The sequence below is a fragment of the Schistocerca cancellata genome, chromosome 10, assembly GCF_023864275.1.
Source record: "Schistocerca cancellata isolate TAMUIC-IGC-003103 chromosome 10, iqSchCanc2.1, whole genome shotgun sequence".
In the NCBI taxonomy this organism is placed as follows: domain Eukaryota; kingdom Metazoa; phylum Arthropoda; class Insecta; order Orthoptera; family Acrididae; genus Schistocerca; species Schistocerca cancellata.
Window position 1 is genome coordinate 22,572,325 of NC_064635.1, and position 21,313 is coordinate 22,593,637.

The following is a 21,313-nucleotide window of genomic DNA, read 5'->3' on the forward strand; positions in this document are numbered from 1 at the left end:
TTCCAGAACTCACGCCAGCCGGCGTGTGTGTACGCGTGCATTTCGGTTACCCGTCACTGTAGACTGGCTGTCTTGTCAGTCCACAACACCTTCCATTGTGGCAGCAGTAACCGATCTAACAATTGCGCCAGAAAGTAGTTGTCTTATACAGGCTTTGCCGACCGCAGCGCCGTTTTCTGCCAGTTTACATATTTCTGCATATGAATACGTATGTCGATACCAGTTTCTCTGGCGCTTCAGTGTACCTTGGTCCGCACAAATTCGTGCGTTCCTGCTGGAAGAGGCTATTCTAAGTGTCGAATCTGTGGTCAACTCGCAGCTCGCATGTCGTATGCAGTTGCTCTTGGTCGCCATGACCGTTCCCATTGCATCCACAATTTGGAAGTGGGCTTCTTATTTTGGATCGACCTCTTCCGCATGGAAAAGAAAACTTCTCGGCCAATTCAGGATATGAGAGTCAGCGGGAAAAGTGGATATAGTGCGTGTTTCAGTTCAAGAATCCTCCAAGCGTTCTGTTTGTAAGCACGCCGATTCACTTGGATGTCTGCCACTAGTTTAAGAAGAATTCTCCATGGAGACCTTAAATTGCACGCATACAAGATGCAGATAGTGGAAGAATTTAATGAAAGAGACTTAGAAACGCGAACGAATTTGTGCTGCGACAATCTCCAGAGTATTCCTAGCACTGCTGTTTTGATCTGTAGTGACCAGGCCAATTTTTACTTGGCCAGAACTGTTAACTAAACAAAATTTAAGGTACTGGACTGACAATAACCACGAGAATCTTCACTATCGACCATCCCAGAAGCCTCGAGTGACAGTGTGGTGCACTGTATCAGATTTTGGTGTCTGGGCACCTACTTCATCCAAGAAGATGGTCACGTCGTAACAGTGACTTCTGCTCGGTGCTGTTACATGCTTGAAAATTTTCTGCAACTGAAACTGGATGAATTATTGCAAGACCACGACAAGGACAACATCTGGTTCGAACAAGATGGTGGCATAGCCCATATATCGCATCGTTCAACGAAATTCTAAGACGAATAACAATTTGTCCATTATATTTGGACTGTTGAGCTCCGTGGCCGTGGATAATGATATTTCACTGTAAAAATACAGCAACCAGCCACTTTTTAATGCGTTTTATTTATGCCAATATGCATTTCGGGTTTGCACCCATCTTCAGCTGGCAAATTACATGGATCTTCAGTTACTACAGTAGTACAATCTCGACAGCAGTTTGGATGCTGCAGCAGGCATTCTCCTCTCCTTCTTTTTTCTTGGCTTTTCTTCTTTTTTGCAACAACACAAACACTTTTTATCACATATTTTACACAGGCGCACTGCGTTATCCGCCATGTTGTCGACTCAACAACATGGCGGATAATGCATTGCGCCTGTGTAAAATATGTGATAAAAAGTGTTTGTGTTGTTGCAAAAAAGAAGAAAAGCCAAGAAAAAACAAGGAGAGGAGAATGCCTGCTGCAGCATCCAAACTGCTGTCGAGATTGTACTACTGTAGTAACTGAAGATCCATGTAATTTGCCAGCTGAAGATGGGTGCAAACCCGAAATGCATATTGGCATAAATAAAACGCATTAAAAAGTGGCTGGTTGCTGTATTTTTACAGTGAAATATCTAAGACGAATGTTTCCAGGTCAGCTCCTATCTTTTCCATGTAACACTGCGAGGCCACCAAGATCATTTGATTCAATCCCATCGTTTTATTTTTCTTTCCACTTACTCCAAGAAAAAGGTGTACGCATATCGCCCCGAAATATCGATGTACTGAAGGCTGCCATCCCCGGAATATGACTCGCATACAGTGATGAAAAACATCCGGTAAAGGCTGTGTTAGTGTGTGGACAATGGATGTGGGCATTTACAAGAGCTTTTATGTTCAAAACGAAGTAAATTAAAACCGCATTCTGTGTGCTTTCTGGTAATAAAATAATTTTCAGATAACTTGCTGGAATGCAGTCGAGTAACGTCGTCGATAACCGCCGATATTTCGAGAAGGGACCGCCATGTCGTTCTCGAGGCAAAACTGCATGAAGTAGGCTCCGGACGGTTGCTACACAAAGTTTTGATAAGCAACCCAGCTCCGGATGTGTGCCATTTGGATAAAAAAATAATTTTGAGTACTGCATTACTTAAAAATCTCCCTCTTCACGGTGCGCATACCGTCTGAGAAGAGGTTTCTGTTGTAATTATGACGTCACACGGCGTTTTCGCACGGCTACAACAGCGGCTGAGAGAAACAATACGTTCGCAACCTGCAGGGTTGGCTGTGGTTCCCCACGGATGCATCGCTCTCTTCAACTTTAAAAAGAGGACTCCTTAGTCACGTAGAGCACAGCCTGATGTAGATGAATGCTCGAAATATTGCCCGGAGGTCAGGCCTGCGCTGTGTGCGTACCGTGAAGCTGGAGATTTGAAACTGATCCGATCTTCAAACCTATACTGTATCCAGACGGTACATTTCCGAACATGGGTCCCCTCTACATCCCATAGAGGTCCGTAACAGGAATTATGAAACACGCTTCCAGAGATGTGACTCCCAACTTCTTCCTTTGACTAATCTCTGCCCGCATCTCGTGGTCGTGCGGTAGCGTTCTCGCTTCCCACGCCCGGGTTCCCGGGTTCGATTCCCGGCGGGGTCAGGGATTTTCTCTGCCTCGTGATGGCTGGGGGTTGTGTGCCGTCCTTAGGTTAGTTAGGTTTAAGTAGTTCTAAGTTCTAGGGAACTGATGACCATAGATGTTAAGTCCCATAGTGCTCAGAGCCATTTGAACCATTTTGAACTAATCTCTGTTTACGATTGACTGCAGTTCTCCTTCACTTGTGACTCTACTCCTGTAAGATTAGTTTGTTCACAAGACGCGCCACGTAAACAAACAGTTCTTACAGCAAAGTCATCAGTATGGTCGCAGTACACATTAGAAGCTATTGCCACATCAGCATTATACAGCATTCAGTTAACTGAAAACCAAATGTGGAAAGAGAGAGAGATTTCTACGTGAATATGTTGCGAACTTTCTTCAGTGTAGAGGCAGTAGGTCTCCTAACGTATGACGAAATGAGAGGAAACATACACTTTGACAGCCGCTTCAGCCCGGAACCGCGCGACCGCTACGGTCGCAGGTTCGAATCCTGCCTCGGGCATGGATGTGTGTGATGTCCTTAGGTTACTTAGGTTTAAGTAGTTCTAAGTTCTAGGGGACAGATGACCTCAGATGTTAAGTCCCATAGTGCTCAGAGCCATTTGAACCATACACTTTGACAGAAAACACAAGTAACAGCGTAAACATTTTATTTATACAAAAAATATGGCATGAAATGGTTCGAATCGTATGTAAATACAAAACTGCGTATCTCAAAATAAAAAAAAGAAAGAAAGGAAAATTAAAGAAAAGAAAGCAAGTCCCCTCGAGCTACAAATCATGATTCTTAATCAATACACAATGCATTGTTTTCTTCCTCTCAGTCGGATGTAACGAAAAACCTGTATGCTGGGAGAGCTGTATTTATGGCCAATCGGCTTGTGATTAGAATAGTACTTCAGAATTTCGGTCGTCCGAAACAGTGTAAATCCTACACATTCGCAGATGGAAACTATGCACATTCGCAGATGGAAACTATGTGGAATACTATCATTGAAGCTGCTATTCTCAGAGATCCAACAGCTACAGAGATCTTTCTCGTATCCTATACAACACTGATCCCATCTGTCTTACTTATTCATTTAAGCGACTTTATTCCCCATCAAGGTTTCGTTTGCAAAAACAGTAAACAAATAAACATAGTTCAACGTCAGACAGAGGGAGAAAAGAAAATATCTCCAGTGAGAGAGAGAGAGCGGGGGTGGGGTTAGAGAAACAGACATACAATGGAGGCGGAGGGGGGGGCTAAGGAAGAGATGGAGAGAGAAGAGGCGGGCGAAGAGATGAAGAGAGAGAGGAGAGAGAACGAGATTAGGTCGTATGTCCAGTTCGCACACATAGTTGGCAACTGCGAAGCATTGCCGCGTTCTGAAGTATTTATACGGGGTGAAATGGGTATACGTGCAGATATTTTTGTATGTGGTACCTTAATGTGAACTCACGTCAGTGTGTTGGATGTTTTATCTTTGCGACGATGAGTCTCCTCGCAAACACGTCACACAATTTACTGCCTGATGGCTTTTGCATGGTCGCAACTGCACCGCTGACTGCGGCTGTCAGTATAGACTAGCCGTTTTGCACCCAGGCATCCAAATTTCAACATCTGACCTGCTGCCCGGGGGAAAATAAGCAGCAGTGTCTTGCTCTTGGCATGCATACCAACCTAAAAACATACAAGTTGTACGAGCTGTAATTATTAGTCTACAAATGACGTAAGTACTGATGTAATGTCGTTCGAAACACCCTCTGCTGATCACTCCGTACGTCAAATCGTTACAGAGATCAAGAGCTCTCGTACTGGCGATACCCTTGTATCTGTTGTGAACATTCGCCGTCCAGCACAACGTTCTTGGTTCTATTTCTTACAAAGTCTTCGAGCAATTCACATATCCGAGAAGCTACCTCGTAAGCTCCGAACTTGGTTAGCAGTCTGCAGCGTGGCACTCTGTCAAACGATTTCTGGAAAGCTAGGAATGCAGTATCTGCCTGATACCTTTCAGCCACGGTTTGCCGGATATTGGCGCATAAAAAGCAAGTGCCATCTCGTATTAACAAACTAATTGAAAATTTTATTATTTATAAAATATCAGTTCCTCGCTTAGAGTTTATTACGGCCTCAAGATAACGGATTCACGATCTACGGGCTCTTTTCTGCGCAGGGGACAATCACTGTAGAAGACTGTAGGTTGGTGAACATTAATTATAGCTTATGGATTCCACTCAGGGCGGTGGAAGCAAATAGGCGTCTTGCGTGTACTGTAGTTTTAGTAAAAATGAGGTCAGTGGCACGTCACCTGTCATGGCACAGAGGTAGGAAGGAGAGAAATTTTTGAGGGAAGGAGTTTATCGCACGCACGTGTATACAGGGTGCCAATTATTGAACAATATGAAATAAAATCGTCATAACGTCTGAACGGTTTGCCTTAGGTCGTTCAAACTGCACGGTTGGCCGCGGTGTATGATGGGAACAGTATGCGCATGCATGGTTCGGTTTAGCGACGAAGCCCACTTTCATTCGGGCGGGTTCATCAATAAGCAAAAGTGGCGCATTTGGGGGACTGAGGATTCGCATTTCGAGATCGAGAAGACTCTTCACCCTCAACGGAATGACAGCATGGTGTACAAGGTATAGTGACGGAATAATCGGTACGATATTCCTAGATGGCACGGTGACTACCGAACGGTACGTGAAGGGTTTGGAAGATGATTTCGTCCCCATTGCCCAAAGTGACCCTGATTTCGACAAGATGCGGATCTTGCAAGACGGAGCTCGACTGGCCGCCATATGCTCCGGATCTGAATGTACGCAATTCCTTTTTGGGGGCGACATTGAAGACAAGATGTACAGCAACAGCCCCAAAACCATTGTTGAGCTGAAAACAGCCCTTCAGGAGGTCATCGACAGCATCGATGTTAGATTAGATTAGCACTTGTTCCATAGATCATGAATACGACGCTTCGTAATGATGTGGAATGTGTCAGGTTAACAAAAGGTGTCTATCCAAGATATTACACTACACAAAATATTACATGACAATATTTTTAATTTTTTTTGGGTGGGGGTGGGGAAATTACCCTCTTACTATATCCAAAAATTCATCTAATGAGTAGAAGGAGTTGCTATTCAGAAATTCTTTTAATTTCATTTTAAGGAGGGTAGGACGTCCAACGGGCCGACTTGGAGCAGGAGAGGCAGCACAGGACATTTTAATTTCCACTGTCTATACTTTTACAAGTAAAATCATAAAACTTTGTCAGCATGACCAGGAAGGATTCAGGATTCACATTCGTAGGAGCGGAAGTGCAAAAACATAACAAAATGATTTTTTATAGATGTGAAATGTCATCATTTTTTCACTTACTATTTGCTGCATTTGTTGCTATAGGTACTTCATAAGTAAGAGAGACTGTTCGATGAATTTTGCACAGCATACAAACCATACTTAGAGGTGTCTCAAACTCTAGAATCTATTTAATTCATGAAAAAATGAATGAGCTGTTACTTTTTAAACTTTATGTTTGGAAAAAAACAAATTTTGTAGTTAATTATCTCAATTTTTACCACAGTTTTTAATAGATTTGGAAAATTCTAGAGTTTCATACACCTGTAAGTATGGTTTGTCTGCAGTGCAAAATTCATCAAAGAACCTCTGTTACTTGTGAAGAAAAATGTACCTATAGCAACAAATGCAGCCAATAGTAAGTGAAAAAAAATGATGAAATTTCACATGTAAAAAAAAATATTTTGTTATGTTTTTGAAGTTCCACTGCTATGAGTGTGAATTCTGAATCCTTCCTGGTCAGGCTGACAAAGTTTTACGAATTTATTTGTAAAAGTATAGACAGCAGATAATAAAATGTCCTGTGGTGCCTCTCCTGCTCCAAGTCGGCCCGTTTGACGTCCTACCCCCCTTTAACGCTGTATGACTATCTGTCAGACTTTTGATGCTATCATCGGGTCATCCAGAATCTCACTATTCGTCTGCGCCAAGTCGTCTCCATATCGAACATGTCATGAAGTAAATTCCGAATACCTGTAGTGACGTTTACATGTTGTACGCCGTAGATTTTTTTTCATATTGTTCAATAATTGTCACCGTGTATCACCCGCTCGCCCTCTCCTTTTTCAACTTGCCGTGCGAAGTGTCGCTTGCTGGCCGCTCGGGGCGCTGCTATCGCTGTAACGAGACGTGGCGGAGTGTCGCGACTGTTCTGTCAGACTGTGGTACAGCGCGAAGTTCTGCAGAGAGGACGGGCTCTTTGTTCGTCCGTGCAGGGTGGAGGCGACCCCCTGAGGCTGGGAACGCGGCCACGCATCCGGCATCCGGCAGCGCCTCGCACGCCACGCCTCCTGCTGCCACTGCCGGCTCCCGAGTCCAAAGGGCTCCCGCATCAAGGACGCCCTCCCACTGCAGAGAGCGTGGGACGCCCGCACAGTGGGAGCCGTGTCTCGGCGTTACTCACGCGCTGCACTGTGGCCGTGACGGCACCGCAGGGTAAACTCAACTGAGGTGGCAGAAGTCATGCTACACCTCCCAATACTGTGTCGGACCTCCTTTCGCCCGCCGGCCAGAGTGGTCGAGCGGTTCTAGGCGCTACAGTCTGGAACCGCGCGGCCGCTACGGGTCGCAGGTTCGAATCCTGCCTCGGGCATGGGTGTGTGTGTTTGTCCTTAGGATAATTTAGGTTAAGTAGTGTGTAAGCTTAGGGACTGATAACCTTAGCGATTAAGTCCCATAAGACTTCACACACATTCGAACATTTTTTTGATCTCGACCTACGCGAACAGCAATGTCGCGATACGATAAACCGCAATCGCGATAGGCTACAATCCGACCTTTATCAAAGTCGGAAACGTGATGGTACGCATTTCTCCTCCTTACACGACGCATCACAACAACGTTTCACCAGGCAACGCCGGTCAACTGCTGTTTGTGTATGAGAAATCGGTTGCAAACTGTCCCTCATGTCAGCACGTTGTAGGTGTCGCCACCGGCGCCAACCTTGTGTGAATGCTCTGAAAAGCTAATCATTTGCATATCATAGCATCTTCTTCCTGTCAGTTTAGTTTCGCGTCTGTAGCACGTCATCTTCGTGGTGCAGCAATTTTAATGGCCAGTTGTGTATATCATGCTGGAGTGCTAAAGAAACTGGTATAGGCATGCGTAATCAAAGACAGAGATATGTAAACAGGCAGAATACGGCGCTGCAGTCGACAACGACTACGTAAGACAACAAGTGTCCGGTGCTATTGTTAGATCGGTTACTGCTGCTACAATGGCAGGTTATCGAGATTTAAGTAAGCTTGAACTCGGTACTACAATCAGCGCACGAATCATGGGACAGAACATCTCCGAGGCAGCGATGAAGTGGGTACTTTCCCGTACGACCATTCCACGAGTGTACCGTGAATATCAGGAATCCGCTGAAACATCAAATCTCCGACATCGCTGCGGCCGGAAAAGCTGCTGCATAACGAGACCAATGGAGAATCGTTCAACGTGACATAAGTGCAATTCTTCCCCAAATTGATGCAGATTTCAATGCTGGACCTTCATCAAGTGTCAGCGTGCGAACCATCAACGAAACATCATCAGTATACGCTTTCGGAGCCGAAGGCCCACCTGTGTACCCCTGAGGACTGTTTGATGACTGGAAACATGTTGCCGGTGGGACGAGTCTCGTTTCAAGCTGATGGACGGTGGGCCGGTGGGACGAGTCTCGTTTCGAGCTGATGGACGTTTTCCGGTATGGAGTGATCCTCATGAATCCATGGACCCTGCATCTCAGCAGGGGACTGTTCAAGCTGGTGGAGGCTCTGTAATGGTTAGGGGCGTGTGCAGTTGGGTCGGCCGAAGTGGCCGTGCGGTTCTAGGCGCTGCAGTCTGGAACGGCGAGGCCGCTACGGTCGCAGGTTCGAATCCTGCCTCGGGCATGGATGTGTGTGATGTCCTTAGGTTGGTTAGGTTTAAGTAGTTCTAAGTTCTAGGGGACTAATGAGCTCAGAAGTTGAGTTCCATAGTGCTCAGAGCCATTTGAATTTTTTTTTTGTGCAGTTGGAGTGATATGGGAGCCATGATACGTCTAGGTACGCCTCTGACAGGTGACACGTACGTAAGTATCTTATCTGGTCACCTGCATCCATTTATGTCCATTGTGCATTCCAGCGGACTCGGGCAATTCCAGCAGAACAATGCGACACCCCACACCTCCAGAATTGCTACAATGTGGCTTCAGGAACACTCTTGTTAGTTTAATCACTTTCCATCGCCACCAAACTCCCTAAACATGAACATTATTGAGCATATCTGGGCTACCTTGCGAAGTGCTGTTCACAAGAGATCTCCACTCCTCGTACTCTTTTACGGATTTATGGATAGTCTTGCAGGACTCTTGCTGTCACTTCCCTCCAGCACTATTTCAGAAGTTAGTCGAGTCCTTGTCACGTCATGTTGCGGCACTTCTGCGTGCTCTCTGGGGACCTAAACGATATTAGGCAAGTTTACCAGTTTCTCTGGCTCTTCAGTGTATTAGAAACAATAGTGGATCAGGAATTGAACCTTGTGGTACACCATAACTGACATCTCTCCTCCGTCAGATACACGGATACCACAATAAGCGGTAGTGGTGACGCTGAGGCTGGCTGTGAGCTGTGACGTCACCGTGAACCCTCTTGCCACACCGCACTGCATTGGAACTTCTTGGCACACGTGTTTGATATGCATGTATGAATGTTATCGACATTTTCCGGGCTTTAGCGTATTTAGTGTTGTCAACATTTTCACATCAGTCAGACTATATTTTCTACAGTCAGGGAATTGCTAGTATGAAGACTCCGAAGGACATGAACCTCTTTCACCATCAAGGAGGGCACCGTTTCTTTTTGTTTCTGGGAGAATAGATTCACACAGATGACCTCGGAAGTTGAGTCCCACATTGCTCAGAGGCATTTGAACCATTCCTTTCGCCCGGCGTAGTGCAGCAACCCAACGTGGCATGGTTTCAAGTCGCTGGAAGTCCTCTGCAGAAACAGAGAGCCACGTTGCCTCTAAATCCGTCCACGACAGTGTTGACGGTGCAGAATTTCGTCCACACCTCATCTCTCGATTGTTGTCGTTGTTCTGGTCTTCAGTCCAGACGCTGGTTTGATGCAGCTCTCCATGCTGCTCTATCCTGTGCAAGCTTCTTCATTCCCCAGTACCTACTGAAACCTACATCCTTCTGAATCTGCTTAGTGTATTCATCTCCTGGTCTCCCTCTCCAATTTTTACCCTCAGCGCTGCCCTCCAATACGAAATTGGTGATCCCTTGATGCCTCAGAACATGTCCTACCAGCCGATCCCTTCTTCTAGTCAAGTTGTGCCACAAATATCTCTTCTCTCCAATTCTATTCAATACCTCCTCATTAATTATGTGATCTACCCATCTAATCTTCAGCATCCTTCTGTAGCACCACATTTACAAAGCTTCTATTCTCTTCCTGTCCAAACTATTTATCGTCCATGTTTCACTTACATACATGGCTACACTCCAGAACGACTTCCTGACACTTAAATCTATACTCGATGTTAACAAATTTCTCTTCTTCAGAAACGCTTTCCTTGCCATTGCCAGTCTACATTTTATATCCTCTCTACTTCGACCATCATCAGTTATTTTGCTCCCCAAATAGCAAAACTCCTTTACTACTTGTAAGTGTCTCATTTCCTAATCTAATTCACTCAGCATCAGCCGAGTTAACTCGAGTACATTCCATTGCTTTTGTTGATGTTCATCTTATATCCTCCTTTCAAGACACTGTCCATTCCATTCAGCTGCTGTTCCAGGTCCTTTGCTGTCTCTGACAGAATTACAATGTTATCGGCGAACCTCAAAGTTTTTATTTCTTCTCCATGGATTTTAATTCCTACTCCAAATTTTTCTCTTGTTCCCTTTACTGCTTGCTCAATATACACATTGAATAACATCGGGGAGAGGCTACAATCCTGTCTCACTCCCTTGCCAACCGCTGCTTCTCTTTCAAGCCCCTCGACTCTTACAACTGCCATCTGGTTTCTGTACAAAATGTAAACTGTAAATAATTGTAAATTTACATCTCTCAATTATGTCCCATAAATGTTTGATGGGATTCATGTCGGACGATATGGGTGGCCAAACCATTCGCTCGATCCGTCCTGAATGTTCTTCATACCAACCGCGAATAGGTATGGCCTGGTGACATATTTGGGAACATGTAGTCCATGAATGGCTCCAAGTAGTTGAACACAACCATCTCCGATCAATGATCGGTTCAGTTTGACCAGAGGAAGCAGTACATTCCATGTAAACACAGCACATACCATTATGGAGCCACCAGCAGCTCGGACGGTGCCTTGTTGACAACTTGGTTCCATGGTTTGAAATGGCTCTGAGCACTATGGGACTTAACATCTGAATCATCAGTCCCCTGGATTTAGAACTACTTAAACCTAACTAACCTAAGGACATCACACACATCCATGGCCGAGGCAGGATTCGAACCTCAGATCGTAGCGGTCACGCGGTTCCAGACTGAAGCGTCTAGAGCCGCACGGCCACTCCGGCCGGCTTACAGTTGCAAGAAATCAATTAGACCTTTGCTCGAAGTAACCAAAGGAGTAACTCGTCGTTCACCTCAACGACGACGACACCTCTGTTAATGTCTTCAGAAACCAACGCGAGTGGAGTTTGTTTATTTGTCGGCGCTGACTCAGGGCTGGTCTAGCAGCCGCCCGTCATGGTGCTGAAGAACGCGTCCAGTCACCGCCCAAGAGGCGGGGAGTGCGTGTGGGCTGACTAACAAGGAGGGCGAACGTTGCGTCGGACGCGTAGCTTATCGCTACGCATTTCGATGTGGAGAGCTGGATCGCTTAAAAGAGATAACGCGGGTGTCGAAACCGCTGTTGTGCGAGGAGAAGTAATCGTCGCCGGTATACGTGGTTGCCCAGCCAGCTATCGCCTTCGATACTCAATTTATTCGACTATTGCGGAGATGGACACACATTTCACAACGTCTCGTCGCTGTGTCGTGGTCCGCAGTTCGAGGACTGGTCTGATACAATTCTCCACACTGGCCTATCCTATCCGATTCCCTTCGTCTCTGCTTAACTATTCCAAAGTACAGTCTGATTAAATTTGATACTCCATTGTTGCCACATCGGCTGCCAGCTGCCGCTTTGTTATAGGCGCACGGAAAGTCACTTCTTAAATGCTGTTAACGAATATCAGTTTAATAAGCCACAGCTGCAAAATACTAACACGAATTCTTTACAGACGAATGGAAAAACTAGTAGAAGCCGACCTCGGGGAAGATCAGTTTGGATTCCGTAGAAATACTGGAACACGTGAGGCAATACTGACCTTACGACTTATCTTAGAAGAAAGATTAAGGAAAGGCAAACCTACGTTTCTAGCATTTGTAGACTCAGAGAAAGCTTTTGACAATGTTGACTGGAAGACTCTCTTTCAAATTCTGAAGGTGGCAGGGGTAAAATACAGGGAGCGAAAGGCTATTTACAATTTGTACAGAAACCAGATGGCAGTTATAAGAATCGAGGGACATGAAAGGGAAGCAGTGGTTGGGAAGGGAGTAAGACAGGGTTGTAGCCTCTCCCCGATGTTATTCAATCTGTATATTGAGCAAGCAGTAAAGGAAACAAAAGAACAATTCGGAGTAGGTATTAAAATCCATGGAGAAGAAATAAAAACGTTGAGGTTCGCCGATGACATTGTAATTCTGTCGGAGACAGCAAAGGACTTGGAAGAGCAGTTGAACGGAATGGATGGTGTCTTGAAGGGAGGATATAAGATGAACATCAACAAAAGCAAAACGAGGATAATGGAATGTAGTCGAATTAAGTCGGGTGATGTTGAGGGTATTAGATTAGGAAATGAGACACTTAATGTAGTAAAGGAGTTTTGCTATTTGGGGAGCAAAATAACTGATGATGATCGAAGTAGAGAGGATATAAAATGTAGACTGGCAATGGCAAGGAAAGCGTTTCTGAAGAAGAGAAATTTGTTAACATCGAGTATAGATTTAAGCGTCAGGAAGTCATTTCTGAAAGTATTTGTATGGAGTGTATCCATGTATGGAAGTGAAACATGGACGATAAATAGTTTGGACAAGAAGAGAATAGAAGCTTTCGAAATGTGGTGCTACAGAAGAATGCTGAAGATTAGATGGGTAGATCACATAACTAATGAGGAAGTATTGAATAGGATTGGGGAGAAGAGAAGTTTGTGGCACAACTTGACCAGCAGAAGAGATCGGTTGGTAGGACATGTTCTGAGGCATCAAGGGATCACCAATTTAGTATTGGAGGGCAGCGTGGAGGGTAAAAATCGTAGGGGGAGACCAAGAGATGAATACACTAAGCAGATTCAGAAGGATGTAGGTTGCAGTAAGTACTGAGAGATGAAGAAGCTTGCACAGGATAGAGCAGCATGGAGAGCTGCATCAAACCAGTCTCAGGACTGAAGACCACAACAACAACAACAACAACGAATAACGCGGAACAAAGTTGAAAGCGGCCGGCGCGAGGTATCGTGGAAGTCAGAGATACTCTTGTCAACAGCTCATTTTAAATGACTAATGACCGAACTTCGCCAGACGACGCGTTTTTTAGGTCTCAATTTAAACTCGTGTCCCAACATAACCATTATCTTATGATGTGTACCGTATCCGGGAAAGCGGCAGTCATCAGTCTGCGGCTGAACTAAAATCACAATCGCGTTGTTCGTGGCGATTAAACTTAACATCTACGAGCAAACTCCAGACAGAATAAATTCAGTTTTAGTGCTAAAAGCAGATTCTAATTTCTCGCCATCATGGGTTACCTGAAACTATCCTGGCACTGCCTACGCGAGCTGCTGAGTTGGCACTTGGTTGCAGATTGTAGGCGACGCAAGTACAAGGTGGGGCACGAAATGTGTTACCAATTGTTTCTTTCACAATGTACGACGCACATTAGATATCACGCTGGGATCTCTACAGCAGTACCAGCAGAGCTTGGAAAAACAAATGAGACGAAATGACGTGCAATTCACGATACTGCCGCTAGGAGACTAGTAAGTAGAGATGGGCAAACTGAAACACGTAACTGTTTCGAAACAAATGAAACAGTACAATGTAATGTTTCGATACGATGTTTCGAAACAGTGAAACAGTTTGTGTTTTGTAATCTAATAAAAGTACACATTTTATCATCTTGAATGTCTACTGTATAAGTATGTCCATATATACATAAATGAGGTGCGAGAGCGCTAATCATATCGCAGAAAGTATGAAACTATCACTTAGGCGTCTTGGCAGTTTCGTATTTCCTGAAGCAAATGCGCTGCTTTCGTGTCGTGTGACAAAAAATGGCTGTGAGCACTATGGGACTTAACATCTATGGTCATCAGTCCCCTAGAACTACTTAAACCTAACTAACCTAAGGACAGCACACAACACCCAGCCATCACGAGGCAGAGAAAATCCCTGACCCCGCCGGGAATCGAACCCGGGAATCCGGGCGTGGGAAGCGAGAACGCTACCGCACGACCACGAGATGCGGGCGTGTCGTGTGAGGACAGCCATAGCTGAAGACAGAAGAACCACCACGAACGGAACTGGAGGTGGGAGAAAACTGCAGAAACAACAGATATGCTACTGGGATTCCCACATTCCGTTAGTATGGGTAATATACCCATCTTGCTAATTTCCATGCACACAAAGGGAATCATTGTGGATAATAGGCACCGTGACTATAGACTCACAAATAATGCCAAATAATTCGAATAAATAACAAAATATAACAGAAAAATTTTGTCTTTTAAGGTGTATGAACCGTTACTATAAATTCACTATGCTTCCCAGCCCTTCCCGTTCACCATTACACTATCAGTGATACGTCAAACAGATTTCTTGCAATTATACCTACATCAAATTTATGTATATGTCTAATAACTGTCACTTTACGCTTTTTTATTCAAAATGTTGTAGGCCTACTTGCGTTTCTTAATATGATTACTGTACATGAACAGAGCCGCGTATGTTATAAAAAAGTGTAATTTAACTGAATGATTTTCACATGTTTATTATTTTGAATGTGAATAGTATGCGTTGTTTTATTGTTTGGTTAGTGTTTATAAAGCAGATGTTACGCCATTTCAGAATAGGACAGTAAGATAGAAACGAAGCTTTATTTTCGGATATCTTAGGCTTCATGCTATTGCTTGTCAAAAAGATTACGACACTCTTGAAAGTGTTTCACGAAGTGGTATGTTGTGATTCAGTACCTATGCCGAGCCCGAATCTCGTCCGACACAGCGCGGAATGAAACATCACTGTTTCGATACAATTAGTCCGTTCCAAGCGCAGGTGGACTGAAACAGCCTTATTTTGATACAGTTTCTGTGTCTGGCTCGAGATCGAATCTGGTCCGCTTACCCGAGACAGGGGCGGAATGAAACACCACTGTTTCGAAACAGTGAACCACAGCCGTTCCGAAACACTGAAACAGTTCCACGTATCGGCACACTGTATCGAAACATAGAAACAGTGGCCAAGTATACTAGTAAGCAGCAATGGCTGACAATGGAAGACTGACGACACAGCAACGATCGCCAATTTTGTTACTTTTTCATGAAACGAAACGCCTTTCGACAACAGTTTAACACACGATGGGTCCCTTGCAAGAAGACCATCCACAGGTTGTACGATAAATTTGTACAGGAAAGAACAGTATTGGAAGCGAAGCGACCTCGGCCTAAGCCTGTTTGTTCGCCGGAGAATATTGAAGCGCTACGAGTTGCTGTACAGAGAAGTCCCGGGAAATCGTGTAGAAAGGCAGCAGTGCAAGTGGGAATATCCAGACGCTCCGTTCAACGCCTCCTTAAAAGTGACCTCCATATGTACCCATACAAGATGACCTGAGCACAGAAGCTCACTGAAGAACACAAGCAGCAGAGACTCAGTGGGCGGAGGATAGGGAAGAAACTCTCAACAACGTTTGGTTTTCAGACGAGACGCATTTTCATTTAGGCGGAGTGGTTAACAAACAAAACGTACGCTTTTGGGCCACTGAAAACACACAAGTGGTTCATGAACGACAGCATTATGCTCCGAGGATTACAGCGTGGGCAGCAATTTCCAGTCACGGACTTATTGGACCCTTTTTCTTTGAAGAAACTGTGAACAGCGAGCGTTATTTGAGCATGCTTCGCAATAGCTTCATTCCACAGCTTCTTGCTACTGCTTTGCCCTTCAACACGCAGTGGTTCATGCAAGATGGAGCAAGGCCACATACTGCAAACACTGTGTTGGAGTTTTTACACGAGCATTTCGACATGCGGATCATTTCACTCACGTTTCCAGGTCGCTTCAATGTCGGACAAAATTGCTTCCCCCCCCCTCCCCCCCCAATAGTCCAGACCTCAATCCATGTGACTCTTTTCTTTGGGGGTACCAAAAGGAAAAAATTTTCCCGAAACGTCCACGTGATTGAATGGACGTCAGAAGACTTATTCTTCAAGCTTGCAGTGAAATTACGGAAGACATGTGCCGTAGGGTAATCACTAACCTCGTTTGAAGGAAGTTAGGAAACAAAATGGTGGACATATTGAGCATGTGCTGAGTTAGAACAAATCTCCATGGACGGCTCTTCATTGTAGTATAGTTCCTTTCAGATTGTATTGACAATAAAGTTTACGTTCAAAAACAAAATGGTAACACATTTCGTGCGCCACCCTGTATATTACAAACAAAAAAGCAATGCTAAGAAGAAAACAAGAGCAATGATACAATAATGAAAAAGATGCGACGAAGTATTAGAAATAGGAAATATTACGTTTGAACCAATTAATTGAATAAAAGTAATACCGCAATTGTCGCTTGGACCCAGCAACAATGCAAACCCCGCCCTTCTCTCAAACTGTGCGGACCGCCAGCGTTCGTGGATCGGATTATAATAGCTTGAAATGAATTTTATCACTTTGTTTTTAACACTTCCAGCACGCAAAACTGCCTTACGTTAAATTCACACTATTCTTTAATCTGTTGACATAGTCGTATCATATGCGTGGATAATGAGTAAGATAGTAGTTACGCGTGTAGGGGAAGTATAGCATGTTGTCGACGTCTACGTCATTAGAGACAGGGCTCTAGTTCATTTTGAAGAGTAAAGAATGGACAATCGTTGCGCTACAAGCAAACTGGTAGTGCTGCGAAGTAGTCAAAAGCAAATTTGAAAAGTGTAATATCAAAATATTACTTAAAACTCATAAACATAAATGTTGGACCGTTAATATAGGTAGGTAACAATGAAAAATCCGTCATTGTTCTTTGCGTCTGCACGTGGATTCTCCACATAGATTACCATCTGACGGCATCATCTCAATGCCGCAATATAATGCCTTTTTTTCTTTACCTCTTGGTCCCAGTAGTGCTATTGGAATTTTCTGCCATTATCTATCTTACTTATGGCTGCATCCAGTATTGCGCAACTGAATACTTCTGCGAGCGGATTGTACAATACGTTCCAGTGACTGAAAGTATACATGACACACGACAACAGGCAAATGGGAATGTTCTCTCTGTATTAGAGTGTTTTGCTCTCGTCTCCCCCCCTCCCCCCCCCCCCCCCCCCAAGGCCCTGGTGTCGAAACGACAGTGTCGTTGTCCACACTGGTACAGGCAGAACGTTCCCATTTGCCTCGTGTGTTCTCACGTGTGCTAACAATCATTGGAACCTACACTGTTAAAGATCTTTTTTCTGCACCTTCAAGTCGGTGTACGTCCCTTGGAACACATTTTCCGTCATATGTCCGTATGACCTTTTTCGCACCTTATTCTGTCAGTAGTAGTTCCCAGCGATTTCTTCTCATTTAGGAAAATCACCTTGTATATACAGGATGGTCAGAAAAGGTCTGAAAAGCTTGCAAGTGTATTATAGGATAGGCTGTGCGGAGAAATAACTCTTAAGAAAAAAAAAACGCTACGTTGCACCATTTTTCCGAGTTAATTAGCATCGAAATTAACCAATCAGGCTGATGCTCGCGAAAAATCGAGACAATGTCGACAAACGTCACCTACATTTGGTTTCCTAAAAGCGAACAAGAGAGCGATACAAAAATTGGACCTGGGACGGTAGCAAGGATCGAACCCGAGCCAAAGGCTGACTACAATCTATTCACCGAGAGCTGGGACGAAACATAAACGGTGTCACGTGAGCGACTACGCTCGTTTCCAGAGAAAGCATTCGCTGTTCACGTGATACGTAGGGGTGTGGAAAATCCTTGGCGCACGTTTTGCAGCTGGCGGCGTTCGGCTGGCTGCCGAGCTGTCACAGCGGACCGTGAGAAACCTGGGCAACAATGGCTAAAATGGTGCAAATGGCTCTGAGCACTATGGGACTTAACATCTATGGTCATCAGTCCCCTAGAACTTAGAACTACTTAAACTAACTAACCTAAGGAGAGCACACAACACCCAGCCATCACGAGACAGAGAAAATCTCTGTCCCCGCCGGGAATCGAACCCGGGAACCCGGGCGTGGGAAGCGAGAACGCTACCGCACGACCACGAGATGCGGGCGGGCAACAATGTACGAAATAAATTTAACAATAATGTTAAACTGAGTTCATACTGGCGAAGCAGATTTATTTTCATTCAGGTTGCTAACAAAACGCTCCATTCACACACAATTCTTAATTTTAATAACAATACCAGTAATAACAATACCAGTAATAATAATGAGAAAGGACGAAACAAGGTTCACTCTGTCGAACTTGAACTGTTTTCGTTGAGGTTTATAACAAACCGCTCCTCTCTCTCTCTCTCCTCTATAATGCAGTCTAATTTCCACATTTGAGTTTCCACTCGTAAAGGACAACGTAAAGGACAAACGGTTGCACCCATCGCATTCGAAAAAACTACAAAATTAAATTCAAACCTTTCTGAAACTTTTCTCGCTTACACCCCCCACAAAAAAATTTAAAGGGGAAAAGTCTGTCGCGTACTATATTTCGGATAATGATTTGGTAAAAATTCTGCATAAGACGTGAGATTTTAATTTATTACTTCACAATTACTGACTCTATTGCGCAGAAAATTTGCGGACGTCATCAACATACAGTACCGAAGCAATCATAAAATTATTTTGCTGTGCGACACACAGTTTAGGAGATATGGCGTGATGAATATAGAGTAACGCGAAAAAATAACTTTTCCTGAAAGCTTAAATATTTCTCTTTTTCAGTGGCAATAAATTTTAATGTAATGTAAAAAAAAGGGGTCGGTAGGTAGTTCTCGGATCACTTTATCATGCTCAGGTGCCAAATTATAAAAAACACGACTTTCGTTTTTTAATTTCTGACGCCCCTGCCTTGTACACCCCTCGACGGGAGCGCTGTGGTCACGCGCCTTGCCGTGTTTACAATACGTTTCTTGTTCGTTTCTTTGTTTCTTGCCGAGCCCTATCACCAAAGCCACGGGTTCTCAAACTTTCTCCGTAGCACCCCCCTCCCGAACCATAAGTTTTTTTTTTTTTTTTTTTTTTTTTTACAGTTGCAGTGTGCGCAAACACGTGCTTTGCGTTTGATGAAAGCGCATATCCTGCGAATTACGTTGGGGTGGGTTGTTGTTGGGGGAGGAGACAAAACAGCGAGGTCATCGGTCTCATCGGATTAGGGAAGGACGGGGAAAGAAGTCGGCCGTGACCTTTCAAAGGAACTATCCCGGCATTTGCCTGGAACGATTTACGCAAATCACGGAAAACCTAAATCAGGATGGCTGAACGCGGGTTTGAACCGTCGTCCTCCCGAATACGAGTCCAGTGTGCTAACCTAGCTCGTTCGAATTACGTCTCTCGCTTTCTCGTGTAGAATTTGTCCCTCACCACCACCATCGGCCATGACAACTCGCAACAAATGAAATAAAAAAATTCACTGAATAACTCGCTACGGTCGCGTGTAATGCTCGCACTGCGTACACCGTTCACGGCAGGGCGTTCTGAACACTACTGAACAGACTTGGCCGCTGTTCCTATGTTTCGATACAGTGTATCAATACGAGGAACTGTTTCAGTGTTTCGGAACGGCTGTAGTTCACTGTTTCGAAACAGTAGTGTTTCATTCCGCCCCTGTCTCGGATAACCGGACCAGATTCGATCTAGAGCCAGACACAGAAACTGTATCGTGGTTTCAAAATAAGACTGTTTCAGTCCACCTGTGCTTGGAACGGACTAATTGTATCGAAACAGTGATTTTTCATTCCGCTCTGACGAGATTCGAGCTCGGCACAGGTAGTGAAACACATTTAACATGAAACACTTTCAAGAGTGTCGAAATCTTTTTGACAAGCAATAGGATGAAGCTTACGCTCTCCGAAAATAAAGCTTCGTTTCTAGCTGACTGCCCTATTCCGAAACGGCGTAACATCTGCTTCATAAACATTAAGTTGTGTAGAGCCAGATCTGCCATGAGGTAGGTATCACAAGGGCATTGCACTGTATGAATTGTTTAAAATGTTAGTCTGGATTTTATACTTTAGGAAACATACTGATCTCTGCATTTCAGTCACCTTGAAATATTTTAACATGTTTTCCAGTTCTATCAATTGTACATATTAGGAGCTGTATTCAGCTGACTTGTGAATGTTTGATGAAAAACTGCCGTACTTGACCACTGCGTTATATGCTCCAGTCTGTTACGGTAGTGTTTTGATCTGTGTGCATCAGTCACTTTGCAGGCCTGCTCCGTGTGACGAACAAAGGAAAATTTAACGGTAAGAAAAGTGTGAGTGGTAAACGCATAAATGTTAATTCAGTGCCTCGCTTCCCAGAATGCTCTCTCAAGAAATTACATCTTATGATATGCCTTTTCAAGAGCATATACGGATTTTCACTCATAAAACCTATCAATATTAGGAGCTAGAATACAGGGAAACGAGTTTGGCAAAATCTATTATGTCAAACATACATACTCTGTCCTCAGCCAATTTAAAAGTATGGAAGTCACACGACACGAAAGCAGCGCATTTGCTGCAGGAAATACGAAACTGCCAAGACACCTAAATGAAAGTTTCATATTTTCTGCCATATGATTAGCGCTCTCGCACCTCATTTGTGTCTACATGGACACACGTATACAGTAGACATTCAAGATGATAAAATGTGCAGTCTATTCGATTACGAAATAGAAACTGTTTCACTGTTTCGAAACGACGTATCGAAACATTACATTGCCCTGTTTCATTTGTTGCGAAACAGTTACGTCTTTCAGTTTGCCCGTCTCTACTACTGAACGCTCGTTGGATGTCGGAGACTGTGTGACGTAGGTAAGTAAGAGTGATTTCAGGTGTGCCGCAGGGGAGTGTCATAGGACCGTTGCTATTCACAATATACATAAATGACCTGGTGGATGACATCGGAAGTTCACTGAGGCTTTTTGCAGATGATGCTGTGGTGTATCGAGAGGTTGTAACAATGGAAAATTGTACTGAAATGCAGGAGGATCTGCAGCGAATTGACGCATGGAGCAGGGAATGGCAATTGAATCTCAATGTAGACAAGTGTAATGTGCTGCGAATACACAGAAAGATAGATCCTTTATCATTTAGCTACAAAATAGCAGGTCAGCAACTGGAAGCA

At 44.2% G+C, this 21,313-nt stretch overlaps 1 protein-coding gene across 1 annotated transcript in view; it reads right to left on the reverse strand.

Annotated features, from left to right (window-relative positions):
• The window catches only part of LOC126106726 (histone-lysine N-methyltransferase SETD1B-like), a 188,419-nt gene that overhangs the window by 31,105 nt on the left and 136,001 nt on the right, over nucleotides 1-21,313 (reverse strand). The window lies entirely within an intron of this gene.